The sequence below is a fragment of the Neolamprologus multifasciatus genome, chromosome 3 (assembly GCF_963576455.1).
Source record: "Neolamprologus multifasciatus chromosome 3, fNeoMul1.2, whole genome shotgun sequence".
Lineage (NCBI taxonomy): Eukaryota > Metazoa > Chordata > Actinopteri > Cichliformes > Cichlidae > Neolamprologus > Neolamprologus multifasciatus.
The window spans coordinates 25,379,954-25,393,744 of NC_140441.1; the positions used below are offsets into that span (position 1 = coordinate 25,379,954).

Sequence of the window (13,791 nt, forward strand, 5' to 3'; positions counted from 1 at the left end):
CAAAATCTATTTGCTCCCGAGCCACAATGAGGAGAAAATGTACCTTTGCACTAATGCATCAAAGTGGCTGAAAGTTGGCCAGTTTTCAATGTTTGTTTGTGTGTGTCTGTGTGCGCATGCATGCTTCTGCAAGGAGGGTTGCTCAAGGCCAGCATCAACCTAACAGGGGATCAAGTGGATGGTGTGTGCGTGAGAGAATACGTGTGTGTGTGTGTGTGTGTGTGTCTGCTGGCCAGGGTCAAACCAAGAGGTTTGTTAACATGGAGCATTAATCTCGCTCAGGCCAGCATCCACACATCGCTAAATCAGCGCACACACACACACTCCCTCAGTTCTCCGCGGTGAGCCGAGATGCCCACAAGTAAATTTTTAATCACATGCGCTCTAATCACTCAGGCTCACAGTCGGTCTTAAACCACAGTCATGACCTCCGCTTGCGCACATTAAGAAGACCTCAGTGAGCACCGCATCCTCCTGCACCCCTGAAACCTGCGTGCCCGTAAAGCCCTTCCCTGTCAATACCAACTGCACAGAGAAGAAAAAAAAGACAACGCTCACCATCTGTCCTCCTGTATGATTTTCTCTGCCCCTTTTTTTTCTCTTCGTGTGCAAGTGTGTGAGCTCTGCGATGCTTAACTGTCCCCTTCCTTCAAAGCTTTGCTGATACTGTTGCATTTTCTGAAAACCCCACCCACCCACCCTAAAATCACCATCTGGCTCCTTTTCACCTCTCCCCATCACCAGAATGTCATCTTTGTTGGCTTGACAGGGTACATGCAGGCGTTTCTGTCACTCGGAGTTAAATTTGAATAAAAAAGAACTGCATTATACTGTATGCAGACACTCCACATCCTACTTATCCAGGTTATTTTCCTCCCTTTCTTTTAGAAATTCCTATCTCACACAAATGGAGGAATTTATGCTACATACCAGCATGTCTGACTCTTTCCGCCTCCCAGGAACCAGTAAACAAAGACTTCTCCTTTTCTGGCTCGGGGCCTAAGAACGACCGTTTTCAGGGACACTGTGCAGCAGCCAGACACAGAGCAGTATATCATAGTCTACTACAGTATAAATAAACTCCTTTCTCAGAGCCTTTAAAGGGCACCCTCCATCTAAAAAGACTTTTGTGATGAGCTTTAACACAGCCGTGCAGTGAATCTTAGTCAGCACACTTTATCTTCGCGTTTTTTTGTAGAGGGCCGGTGTGGCCCGTGCGTTTGTGTGTGAGCATTTATTCGTAAGTGTGTCGCTGTTCTATCCCTCCCTGCCCCCTCCATCAACACCACCTCGCCTCACCTCCATTGTTATTCCCTGCATCGCTGTTCTCCCAACAGAGTGCACATTCATCACTCAGTCTTGTGCCTTTCTTGTGGGCACGCCAGAGAGAGAGAAGAAAAAAGAAAGAAAGAAAGAAAGTCAGGAACCTTTTTAGGTCCGTGCTTGTAAATGACCTGCCGCGAGATGGGGTTTATTAAGTCACCTCGCCTCCTTTCTCGCTAACCTACTTCCCGAAGACAGACGAGGAGGTGAGAGACAGACGGACAGAGGGGAGGCAGGTAGACGCACGGATCAAAAAGGAGCAGCAGTGGGCCGGGTTCGTGCAGGGGGGCGAGGATTGATGAGATTTCTCAGTATTTTACGTGGGCCGTCCATCCACCTGCTGTCAAAGCCATTTAAAAAGACACAAAAACAAGAAAATCTGGGAATTATTTCTGTTTTGTGAGACATTTACAAAGGAGTCCCACAGTTATTTGCTTTACTTGATGGGAAAAAGGGGGGAAACACCATTCTAGCTTCCTGGAGTATTTGATGCCTTTAAAATGTCTTGTTTTGTCTGACCAAAAGTCAAAAACAAGCACCAAATAAAAAAAATGGTGTCGGGGGGCAAATTCTTATTTTGACAAGCTGGAGCCTGCAAATGTCTTTTTTCCCCCATTTTAAGCTTACTAAATGACTTGAATTATTCATTAGATGTGACAGCTATTTCACTGAGTGACTGAGCTGAAATAGGGACAACTCCTCTGATACTCTTCATGTTTATTTTAAATCTTTTTTATTTTATTCCCCCACCCAAGTAAATGATTTCTGCAGGGACTGACTTGCTTTGAGTGTGGCCCATAATTTTCTGTCAGCTGTCAGATTAATGAAGTACCCCATTAACATGTAACCAAAGTACATTTTATGTGTGTGTGTGTGTGTGTGTGCGTGTGTGTGTGTGTGCGTGTGTGTGTGCGTGTGTGTGTGTGCGTGTGTATGTGTGTGTGTGTGTAAAGAGCCACTTCAAGAACCAGCAGTGACAACAATGCGCATTTCCTTCCAACAAGGCAAATACAAACCTCTGTAAGTGATGCAGCAGACTGAAAAAACTTCAGCCAACAACAAACTAATCAACTAATGGAACAGAAGCAAATCTGTGTTACGGAAAATATTGAACAGGCTCCAGCAACAGCTGGAATCATTCTGCCATCATGCTAGATTCAATAAAGGTATAAATAGTCTGTCATTAACAGTTGCCCTCCTCTCCTCTGGGTGTACGAAAGAGTTCACACTGTTAATCCCGCGCGGTTAATCTCCGCGTGAAGTTTAATTAATTAATTTCCCGGCACAGGTGTTGACACTCTCTTAATCTGACTGAGCAGGAGAAATCAGTCATCCCGACAAGCTTTGAGGCGCTGGCAGAGAAGATCACGATAAATACACCGATTCCATCTCGGTGTATAGTTGGTTTTAGGCTAATGTGTCCAACAGTGTAAGCGTCTCAGCTCGGACAGGACGCGCTTTCGTGCAGCTCTCCAAAATCCTGACTGCACGTCGCTGGCAGCGGATGACGAAAGCATCTGCCCAATGTCGACCTGTCGACAAGCAGACCGGTTTTCCAGGTTAAAGCTGGGTTTATGGTCCATGGTATGGTATGTTCGCACTGCTGAGTGCAGTGAGCTCTGTTGCCAGATGGAGGCAATGCACAAAGTATGCAGTACAACGGGTCTGTTTTACTGTGCTTGTGCTTTTGCTGGTCTGTCAGAAAAGGGGTATTATACAAATATATATACAAATCATTTACAGCTTTGGTTTTTGCCTTTTTGCAAGTATTCCATATGATTTGACTAAAATAAAGACCTCTATGGAAAAAGAAGGTTTTCATGTCCAGTTCATGCAAATACATGTTGTAGTTATCTTCATATTACGATGCAAAATACTGGCACCTGTGTGTCCACTGACATGAAATCACAAGCTGATATTTTCCTCCTAAAACCACAAAGAAACTCATCAGACTCGAGATGAGCTGGAAACATCAACACCTGCTACCTGTCACCAGTTTCTTACACAGTTTAACACAGCTTCCCGCTTAACTGGCACATTAATTTGCTCGAACAAAAAGCTGAATGTGAAAATATTTGTCATCAGCATAGTTCGCGTTGCTATTTGAAGATACTATCAGCACCTATATGCACATGTATACACTAAAGGCGATGGCAATCTCCTATTTTCCGCCAGGTCTTTTATCTAATCTATTCAAAAAATAGACAAATCTGCAACATCTGGAGAGCGTAAAATGTAAGCAAATCTAACCAGTTGAAAAAAAAATCTGTTAACCTGGAAAACCGGGTTAGAGCAGCGAGTGAGTTTAGCGGGAACGCGATAACCGGGAGGGGAAAAAAAGAAAAAAAAAACTTCAAAAGGCTAAAAAACGACATGAAAAGCACGGACAGTGGTTACCGTGTCCACTCTTCATTGCTTTTAACACTCAGCTTCACTTCAGCTCTTTGTATGTGAGAACTTCGTTCTTCTCCGCCGCTGGATCGACAACAGCACCAGCACGCCTGGATAGCTTTGAGGGGTCGTGCCGGAGTGAAATCACTCCGCGGCGCATTTCCAAATGACACACATGTTGGCTCTGAACACCTTTTTTTTCTGAGAAAAACGTGTCAGCGCAGGGGGGTGGCCATAAATCCGCTTTTGGCGCAGCTATCGGTGCGTAATTGTCCCCACAGAGGAGCTGTGAGGATCACAGAGAGAGAAAAACGGAGCATTGGCACAATAGAAACAAACATGATCGTCTACAAATGTCCGCTTGTGACACATCGACCCCCCTTTTTCCCTTTTAAACAGCACATCAGACACGTCCACTGCTGCTCTACTACGGGGATTAACGCCGCCATGTAAGGATAGGGATGCTGCTATTACACCGTTACCGACCTTTGTTATCTCCGGAGCTGTGATGTGATGTGACGGTGGTAGCGGTGATTTCTCCCCTCAGGCGGACTGCGTGTCCCGGCCAGCCGGCTGCCTCCTGTCCCCTCTCCTCCTTCTTCTTCTCCCTTCTTCTTTTTCCGTTATTTTATTTTAAATTATTTTATTTGTTCGGTTTATTGGAGGACCTCCCGCTCCTCCTGCTCCCCTTCACTCTTGGCTCTCTTCGGCACTGTTTGGGGCTTGTTCAGGTGAAGCAGTCAGTGAGGCTGCAGATCTGCTGTCTGTCAAGAGGATGGTCCTCGCGAGCGACTCCTCGTGCTACATAACGAGAGGCGTTTGCCTCTCTCTCTCCTCGCTCTCTCTCTCTGCGCGTGCGTTCGTGACGCGCGAAGAACGCTGTACTCGCGCGCTCACAGCAAGCACATATGGTCTTCACACACGCCACGAGCACATTAACGCGCATGGACAATCCTAGCGGAAAGTCGTTCGACCGTGACGAGAAAATTATTGTAATACTTATGTAACGTTTCCCCGAATTTTGTATCTCCGGCTCCGGGCGCTCGGTTAACCCCGCGCTCTCGGTTGTAAAGTTGCTTCTTGCCGTTCACTGTGAAAAGCTTTTGTGATGCCACGCAGGCTAATTTAAATTTGAAGTGGGGCTTCACAGAGAGCTCGCATGTAAATCTACAGTCAACAGGGGTGCATTTAGTGATTCACGGGCCTTAGGCAACCCCAGGAACGGGGCCTCCCTCATCTATTATTCACAGCATTTTCATAACAAAGGGGTGTTTAGTATGACTGAAGTTACTAATTGCAATGAATGCAAGCATTTAGTAGATTTATTTTTCATTATTTCAACACTTATACCCCCCACCCACCCCCCTCGGTTAATTACAGTTCCCATCCAACCCTCTCAAAATGAGCTGAGTCATATATTTTGTTTTAGCATGTCTAATGGAGACATTCCAAAACACCATAAATATGGGTATGGGCACAAGTTTGTTTTTTTACAGGTTTACATGACATCAACTTTCTGCTGGTATCATGAGTAACAAGCCAATCATCTCAGCCTTGATAATCAAGTTGTCATGGAAATCACTAATCTTTGCTGCAGTGGGACCACTGTCACGTTTAAGTGTCCTCCAACATTTCTGATCCAAGAGGCCCACTCAGCAGTCACAGTCCTCTTTCACAGAACTATAAAAACCACCAATAAAATATATGTTTCTTGAACACTATTGTGATGGAAATGTTTAATGTTTTGACATCTTGCTATTTTGTTTCTATGTCTCGATGCAAGGTTCTATAGCATCATGTTTTTGTCTTGATATTATCAGGCGCATTATCAGGGATTGTAACATGTAGTCCTTTTACGGAATGACTCAGTTGCAACATAAACTCAAGTTATCACTTTCACACGTTGTTCTGATTGTATTCTGTGACCATGCTGGGTGAATAACTTGATCTATCCAATTGTTCTCTTCCAATCATCCTCATCAGGGTTGTCTAACATAAATGCTGCTTCTGTTCTAGGACAAAAAAAAATACACACCCCTAAGAGAGAAATAAAACGAACAGACCAAAATATGAAATAAGAAATCTTGGTACAACAGGGAGCGATTTTAAAAATATGTGATGTTCTTGTCTAATCCAAAAGTCAGCGTACTGAGATAAAGCAGTGCTAAAAGACTGTTAACAGCACGACCATTAGGCAGGGAGGGAGAAAAACACAGTCACACAGGCAGCGGCACGGAGCCGCGTGCCGTGATCCAGGAGGAAGTGTCAAAGTATGTGGATGGTGCTGTCGGCCCTCCAGCTTAGCCTCTGCTTTCGGGAACATAGAAGTAACACAGAGAACTTCTTTGTTGTGTTAGAAACAACGACAGCTCTCAGCTAGGAGTCCATTCTCTGTGCTTGTCTCTTAGGTGTTTTGGGGGGGTTTTAAACACTGGCTGTTCTTTCATGTTTCTTCCTGTTTGTGGTGAACTCTACTGTGGTTCCCTTTACTATTCTACTCTATTCTACATACTTACTGAGATTGGGTTATGCGCAGACGTTGCTTTGGAGAACTGGACGCAAATCGAAAATCTTTTACAGTGCATGGCTAAAAACCTGCAGAAACAGATAAAGCACCATTAATTCCACCTCGAAATCAAATAGTAGAAACTGCCGTGGTAGGTTTTCATTGTTACTCGGAAAGACTAGCTCTTTGGCGTCTGCGAGGAACCGCGAACAGATTGCGTTCCTGCTTGGAATGGTAATGGCTAAAAAGTTAATCCTACAGCAGTGGAAATAAAAAGGCTCAGCACCCACATTTGAGCTTTGGATGGGAGAAATGATGAATACATCACATTTGGAGAGTCTGAGACTTCTGAGCGATAACAGACTCAATAAATCTGAGACATCCTGGAATCCTGTACGAGCATTTTTGAAAACAAAACAGGTCATGCTGTTCCAAACAAGCTTTAATGCTGCTTCAAGGATCACTGTTGTTAGAGGTGCTGTTTCTCTCTTCTATTAAAAAAAAACCCCAATACAATTATTGGGTATAAAATTGTCATCGTACTTATAGCAGATCTTTTATTTATTTATTTTTTAATGGTGTTGCGTGTGAGTCTTGCAGTGCTAATTGGCTCGAGTGTTCCCCTAATCGTCTCTTTCCTGGTTGGCCCTGGAGGTTTACAACACCCTCACAATCTGACCCACGTCGATGTTTATCGCCCTGCCTCTCTCTCCCCTGCCATTTGAAGTCAACTTTTAAACAGTCTTTACTAAGAAACATAGATCCTCTTTTCTCACGCTTATTACAGTCTCCTTAAACTGGCTCTTTATAAGTTATTATTCTCGTTTGTATTTATTTTGCCTGTACTGTGTATTGCAACTTATTTCCACTCCCTTCTTTTGTAGTCACGTTTGTTTTTTATCTCCGTTACTCAAAAACACGTCTCAAAGACTTAGTAGTCATCATATTTTCCATCCTGTTCTTACAGTGTTCCTGTGAACTAATAATGAGTCACCTGTAGTGTATTTAAAGGACAGTTGGACTCTTTCTGGCTTTTACCTCCTAATACATCCCACCGCTCTTTGATTTTATTAGTATTACGTTCCTGTTTTTGGGGGGGTGAGGTTAAGGATGCTTCCTGAATCCTGACGGACAGACTGAGTAACGATCTGGACTCGGGGGTGTAATAAATTAATGAGTTATTGTGTTTGCAGCGTATTGCCTCCTCCATACGGGTTATTATTCTTGTGAGGAACAGCGCAGACTTTGATTAGGCAACGCTGTCGCTTCTTCCTATTGATCCTGTTTGTGATGAGCTGCGAGATTGGCCGAAGCTTGTTAAACACCCCGCTGGCATTATAAATTCATTGTTTTTAGCTTGTTTGTGGACCGGCAGTAATGCATGACACCGCTGTGCTGAATGGATATTGTTTAATGGGCTGCTTTCTGATTGATTGGGCGCTTTCTTGTGGTTCCTCTGCAGCTTTTTATGGTTTGTGTTTGATGTGATTTGAGAAGCAGGGACAGATGTTTCTAAAACTTTACAGACTTTTTCTTCTTTGATACAACTGATTGTTGTTGAGCATTAAAAAATATTAAAGAATGGCTAAATGACTTTTTATATTCAAAAGGCTTCAAAAGAGGCTTCTTAAGAAAGAGATACCAGCAAAGTATTATTCAACATTATATCTGTTTGTATAATTACTTTTATTGATTTGTGTAGACAAGAATCAGGTCAGCCTGGACTGACAAAACTTTAAAAAAAACCTGACTTTATCAATATTTTGTGCTTCAGAACCAAAGCAAACGTCCATCGTGTTCCACACCATGAATGGCACAAAAGATTGAAAAGAACTGAGGCAGGACAGAGTCATGCACCATTTACTTTATTTTTAAATTATTTACAATCTCTGCTCGCTTGCAGAGATCCCCGGACACGGCTCACTTCATCTTCCATTCGAGCTGTCAGGGTACAATCAGCAGACATGGAGGGCGCTCTGGATGGTCCGTGACGTTACTTTGACCTGTTCAGGGTCCCTCACGCTCCTAACAAGACCCACCATGCTCCTGCTGTCAGGCTCAATAAGTCAAGGTTGTGATGTTGTGGACAATGTTGCTGGTATATAATATGTGTCTGTGGTGTGCTTACCAGCCATGATTTCAGCTTTTTGACTGGTTACAGCAATAAACTGTTTGGTTATCATAAAGATTCAGAAGAATAAAAATACACTGCAAAAACTCAAAATCTTACCAAGTATATTTGTCTAATTTCAAGTCAAAATATTAAGTGAAAAAAAATCTGCCAATGAAACAAGTGAAAATGATCTAGTTTGTCTGTAGTTTCAAGATTCACTGTCTTGAAATGTTACTCTGTAGCTGTTTTTGTCTTATTTTAAGTAACAACAAATATACTTGGTAAGAGTTTGGGTTTTTGCAGTGTACACCTGCAGCGGTTCAACACAAGTCTTGAGATGATTGCTCTGAAGCAGCTGACATAAAACTTTATGGGTGTTGGATAGCACTCAAAACAGATATCACCTGGTAAACAACACTAAGTGAAAATGAAACAGCGATGAGTATGTAATTTCCAGATTTAAAGAGACCAAAGAGCTTTGTTTTTGTGCCTCTAGCAAATTTGATCATAATTAATATTGTAAATGGTAACTCCCACAAAGCTTTAGTCCACCTGAACTGGAAATGTGAGATCTGTTGTTATTATTACACTGATTACATTGACCAGTATGCGAATACAACCCCTATTCCAAAAGAACTCTTTGACTCTTGTAAAAACATATAGCAGTCAGTGAGGCTGCTATATGTTCCAGTAACATGTTTTATATGTCTGTGACCTTCATGCCCATGGGACACACTATATTAAAAGCAGGCATGATTCTTTCATGCAAATCACTGCATGGCCTCACAGACACTTCTAGAAATCTGTGTCTGTGAACCCAGCTCACTGTGCCATTAAAGATATGTCATGCACACAGGAAGCCAGGGTTGACAAATTAAATGTAAACATTTGCAAATAACATGAAACATGCACACTGAAGCATGTCGGGCAGTATCCTAGCATCGTTTTCAACACGGCAATGAATCCTATTTATTTGACTGCAATAAAGAATGCCTGGACCTCTCACTCGTTTTCCTCTTGCGGCTTGTTGCTGGCTGTAACTGCTTTCTTTCCCTTGGCAGAAGCTGCTGTTTTCAGCAAAACCTCTAAAATCTCACTGTGCACCAATAAGGATGTTTAAAAAACAACTTTTTTAAAGGAGTCCCAGTGGGTCGAGCCTGTTTGACTGTGCAATATGAGTGGATTCTGTTGGTGGCCTTCAAGTGTTTCTGCGGCATCTCCATATATATTAAGTTTACTTGTGTCTGCAGCCACAGGAGGGTCAGAAAGCTCAGCTGCTGGCAGAAGATTAGAAAGCACCTTATCTCTGGAAGAATAAACTGAATATTTAAAGTACTGTGCTAAAGTATCAAGCCCTCATTTCTTTATATTTCGCCAAGAAATCTGTGAAGTGGTTTATTAAAACAAAATATGAGCAAACATACAGGAAATATGTATGAGCTGGAAACAGAGAATGTACAACTCTGGTGAGCTTAAAAGTCAATATTTGGAATGCAAACCTTTATTCTTTAATGCAGCGTGAACTCTTTTTCTCTAAGTACTCTTCGGGAATAGTTCTCCAGACTATTGAAATTGATTTTCAATCCCGTTCTTGTGTAATTTGGCAAACCTCAGCCTGTTCTCGCTGTTGAACGCCTTCTTGACAGCCACCCTTCCGCTGAGACCATGTCTGATGAGGCTTCAGTGAACAGTCGATGGATTGGCTGGACTATTTTTTTCTCCTCCTATTTCTTAAGGATGTAACTTTCACATACTGTTCATCTGCTATACACAGTCTAAACTGAAAATGATCAGGCACAATTATTATTATTATTATTATTATTATTATTATCATCACCATGTGTGTTTTCATCACAAGGGTGATCTTTTAAATTTTTTAAATGGCATTAAAAATATCTGAAAAGTGCGATTTATGACTTTTTTTAAATAGACCCTGAAAAATGCTCTTGGTGGAAGGACATCCTGGGAACTGGGGTGCTGATGCAACCTGCAAAGACATGTAGCCGCCTGGTTCTTATTTGTATTAAGATAATAAACAATTCTATTATATCTGAGCTTCCTGGAGGATTCTTTCTACACTGAGGAGACATGTTCTTGTCAAAATGTTATACAGTGTAGATTTTCTTTGGTGGTTTATAAAGATAAAAAAGATAGTGATAACGCCTCTTATCAGCCATTTGTTCACATGCACTGGATCTGCATACAAAGCAAGTCTGATGTGCAGAGCTTAGAGTCAAAGCCAAATAAATGTATATTTATATACAAATACAAAACAAAGTGCACAGTGAGGAAAAGTAAGGGGACACAATTTCAAGTAATTTCAATTATGAAACATTAATTCCCATACTGCACTTAAAGGACAAGTATGAAAAAATATGTATTGCACTCCTAGATTTTATCTGTATTTTAGGGGTTTTTTTCACCAACAGTCTGACTTTTGTTGGAAAGAAGCTCTTGTGGAAGCGTGTTGTATGCATTGCCAGTTCTTCTCACCCCGTGGTGGACTGGCAAACTGATGGTGAAGCCTCTTAGTGTCTCGTGCACACTTTTAGAATTGGATGCACATTCACGCTCGTGTGTCTCCTCCTGGGAAAAGTCAAGCCAGGGATTTTTACTTGTGTGGGGTAACCCACCACACTGTGGAGCATCCACTTGAAATATTTAATAAGAAAGTACAACAGACTCCAGGTCAGTTTTTAATAGGCCCGTGTAGGATGGGATATAGGGCCTCATTTATTAGCACAGATAAAACCTCTACTGTTCCAAACGGGCCTGACAACACATCCTGTCAGCACTGCTTCGCACTGCCGTCCAAACACACTCACACACATGCATTCCCACACTCCTCTTTGTCATCTTTCTTATTTTTCCCACTGCTGCCTTCTCACATTTGCTTTGCCTTCTCTCCTCTCTCTTCTTTTTGCTCCTTCCAGCAGACACATTTTTTTCCTCCAACTAATTTCACCATCTCTTACCTCGCTCCTTTGTTCTCTCTTGCTAAATCTGCTCTGGACGATGTTCGAGTCGTTATTAGGTTTCCTGCCGCTTCCTCGCTGTCTTGTGCCTGTTTCTGTATGTGTGTGTTAATGAAATCCCCACCACCACCCACTCCCCTGGGCTCAGGTGGCACTCCTTTGACCGGCGAGCTCAGTGCTGCGGCTCGACATGAGGGCAAAGGTTGTAACCAGTTTCCCATTTACTGAATAAATTAGCTGTGTGGGCAGTGTGTGTGTGTGAGAAAAAAGGCTGCTCGGCACACACATAAACGGCTGCGCTCGTGTTTTCTGCCTGGCGCACACTGGCTCGGCCCTCTTAAAGGATATGGTCATATTACTCGGCACGGGGTCAAAGGTCAAAGCCAGCGAGGCACCCGATACAGAAGACGCTGTGTTCTCGCTGAGCTGCCACTCGGCTTTCTTCTGTGTAAGACATCGGCCTCTCTGTGTTGTTTTGACACAATGATCGTCCTGTTTTGGGATCGACACACCGCGCGCACAAGCCTACGTCCGCAGTGGCGAATGTGTGTCACTCTCTATACTTACACGCCCAAATTTAGTTGGAGAAGGTTTCATTTTCATAGCTTTTATTTTAGACTGGTGACCCAGATTTTCTGACATCATCCCATGTCCCCATGGCTCGCCTATGCTATCAAAAGTATTACAGAGAGCCATGCACTATATTGCCAAAAGTATTCACTCGTCTGCCTTCGCACGTATATCAATTCAAGTGACGTGTCATTCTTAATCCGTAGGGTTTAATATAATGTCAGCCCACTGTTTGCAGGTATAACAGCTTCAGCTCTTCTGGGAAGTCTTTCTACAAGGTTTAGGGGTGTTTATGGGGACTTTTGACCAGTTTTGATCAACTCCACACCACGATTCCCCCTTCACCAAACATTACACTTGGCACAATGCAGTCAGACAAGGACTGTTCCCCTGGCAACTGTCAGCCTCGTCAATCACATCACCAGATGGAGAAACGTGATTGGTCGTCTCCGCTGCTCTACACCAGTTTCACTTTGTTATATACCACAAAACAGCTGACTGTGGAATATTTAGTAGTAAGGAAATTTCACGATTGCACAGGTAGCATCCTATCACTGCACCACTCTGGAGTACACTGAGCTCCTGAGCGAGCCATTCTTTCTCTAATGTTTGTAGAAGCAGTCTGCATGCCTCGGTGTTTGGTTTTATACACCTGTGACCACTGAAGTGGTTGACACAGCAGAAGCACCAGCAGGCGATGGCCTCCTCATGAACCTCCAAAAATCTGGGAACAGGGTATCTAGTTTCGAGGTGATCTCTCCTGTGCCGTATGTAGTGCTTTAATGCATAGTGTATCATATTTGACAGTTTCTGTGAGTTTTTGAGACCACATCATCCGTGTGGGTTTTATTTCCCCACTAAAAACCCAAAAAAATTGCACAGTACATTTTAAACATATTTGCTCCACAAAAAGGAGCAAATATGATACAAAGAATATAGATTTTCATTGTCAGAAGGTTAAATAAATACTCAATTATTTAATGGTTCAGGTTTTAAAGGGTTAATCCGCAATAATCAATACACCCTGTAAAACTGAACTGGAGGACCAGTAAGCAGAGGGTAAATCTAATCTTATATCTTCTGCTGCCAGCTGTTTCTGTCCTCCCACAGTCTGAATAGCTAAAATGATGTTCCTTGACTGTTTCAGTGTGCTCTCCTCTCATTACCACATTAATACATTGTCTGATAATTGTGACTCACTGTGGCTATAGGATTTTTTTTTATTAGTTCAGTAAGGAATGAAAATCAGCTTAAATGGATTAGATGGATGTAATGGTTTAAATGTGACAAATCCCACAGGAGAAGCCATCCTTTAAAAATCTTTTTGCTGTTGTTCTGCCAGATCAATCCAGAGAGCCGGCAGTTTAAGCCAGTACTGAATTTTTGCATAAACACTACAGGATATCTTGACTTTGTTAATCCTGTGTAGTTATTTAAACTGTAATTGTAGCTCAAATCAATTTCAAGCATTCAACATTTTTATATCACCATTCTGTCTATTGATATTAACAATTAGTAAACATTTCAGTATAACACACTATGACAGGGGTGCACAGTACAGCTTTTGCATATAGTACTGTTCACCCATCATTTCTTTATGTTTTAATAGGGAAATTGGCCATAGGTCCATTGATTGACAGTTTGTTTACCAAGCTTCTAACAACCTTGAAAGTCCACATGTATTTTCCAACTCAGTCTGAACTCTCTTAGGAAGCTTTGTTGTCATTTCTGTAAGTAGCCTTTGGGAATAGTTCTCCAGGCTTCTTGAAGGACATTCAAAGCTCTTCTTTGGATGCTTCTGCCTTTTGTTCTGGAGGCCTGAACATGGTGTTCGTTTGTCTGCAAATGCACACTGACCGGCAACGTAGCACGAGGACACTCGTGGACAACCCCTCGTTTGTCGTGCACCGGCA

The 13,791-nt window shown here is 42.5% G+C and overlaps 1 protein-coding gene across 1 annotated transcript in view; it reads right to left on the minus strand.

Annotated features, from left to right (window-relative positions):
* The window catches only part of gal3st3 (galactose-3-O-sulfotransferase 3), a 48,280-nt gene extending 43,668 nt beyond the window's left edge, over positions 1 to 4,612 (minus strand). Inside the window, exon 1 of the mRNA XM_085149125.1 lies at positions 4,201 to 4,612. The gene's annotated coding sequence lies outside the window, so the exon portion shown is untranslated. The remainder of the gene's footprint in view (positions 1 to 4,200) is intronic.
* Between the last annotated feature and the right edge of the window lie 9,179 nt (positions 4,613 to 13,791).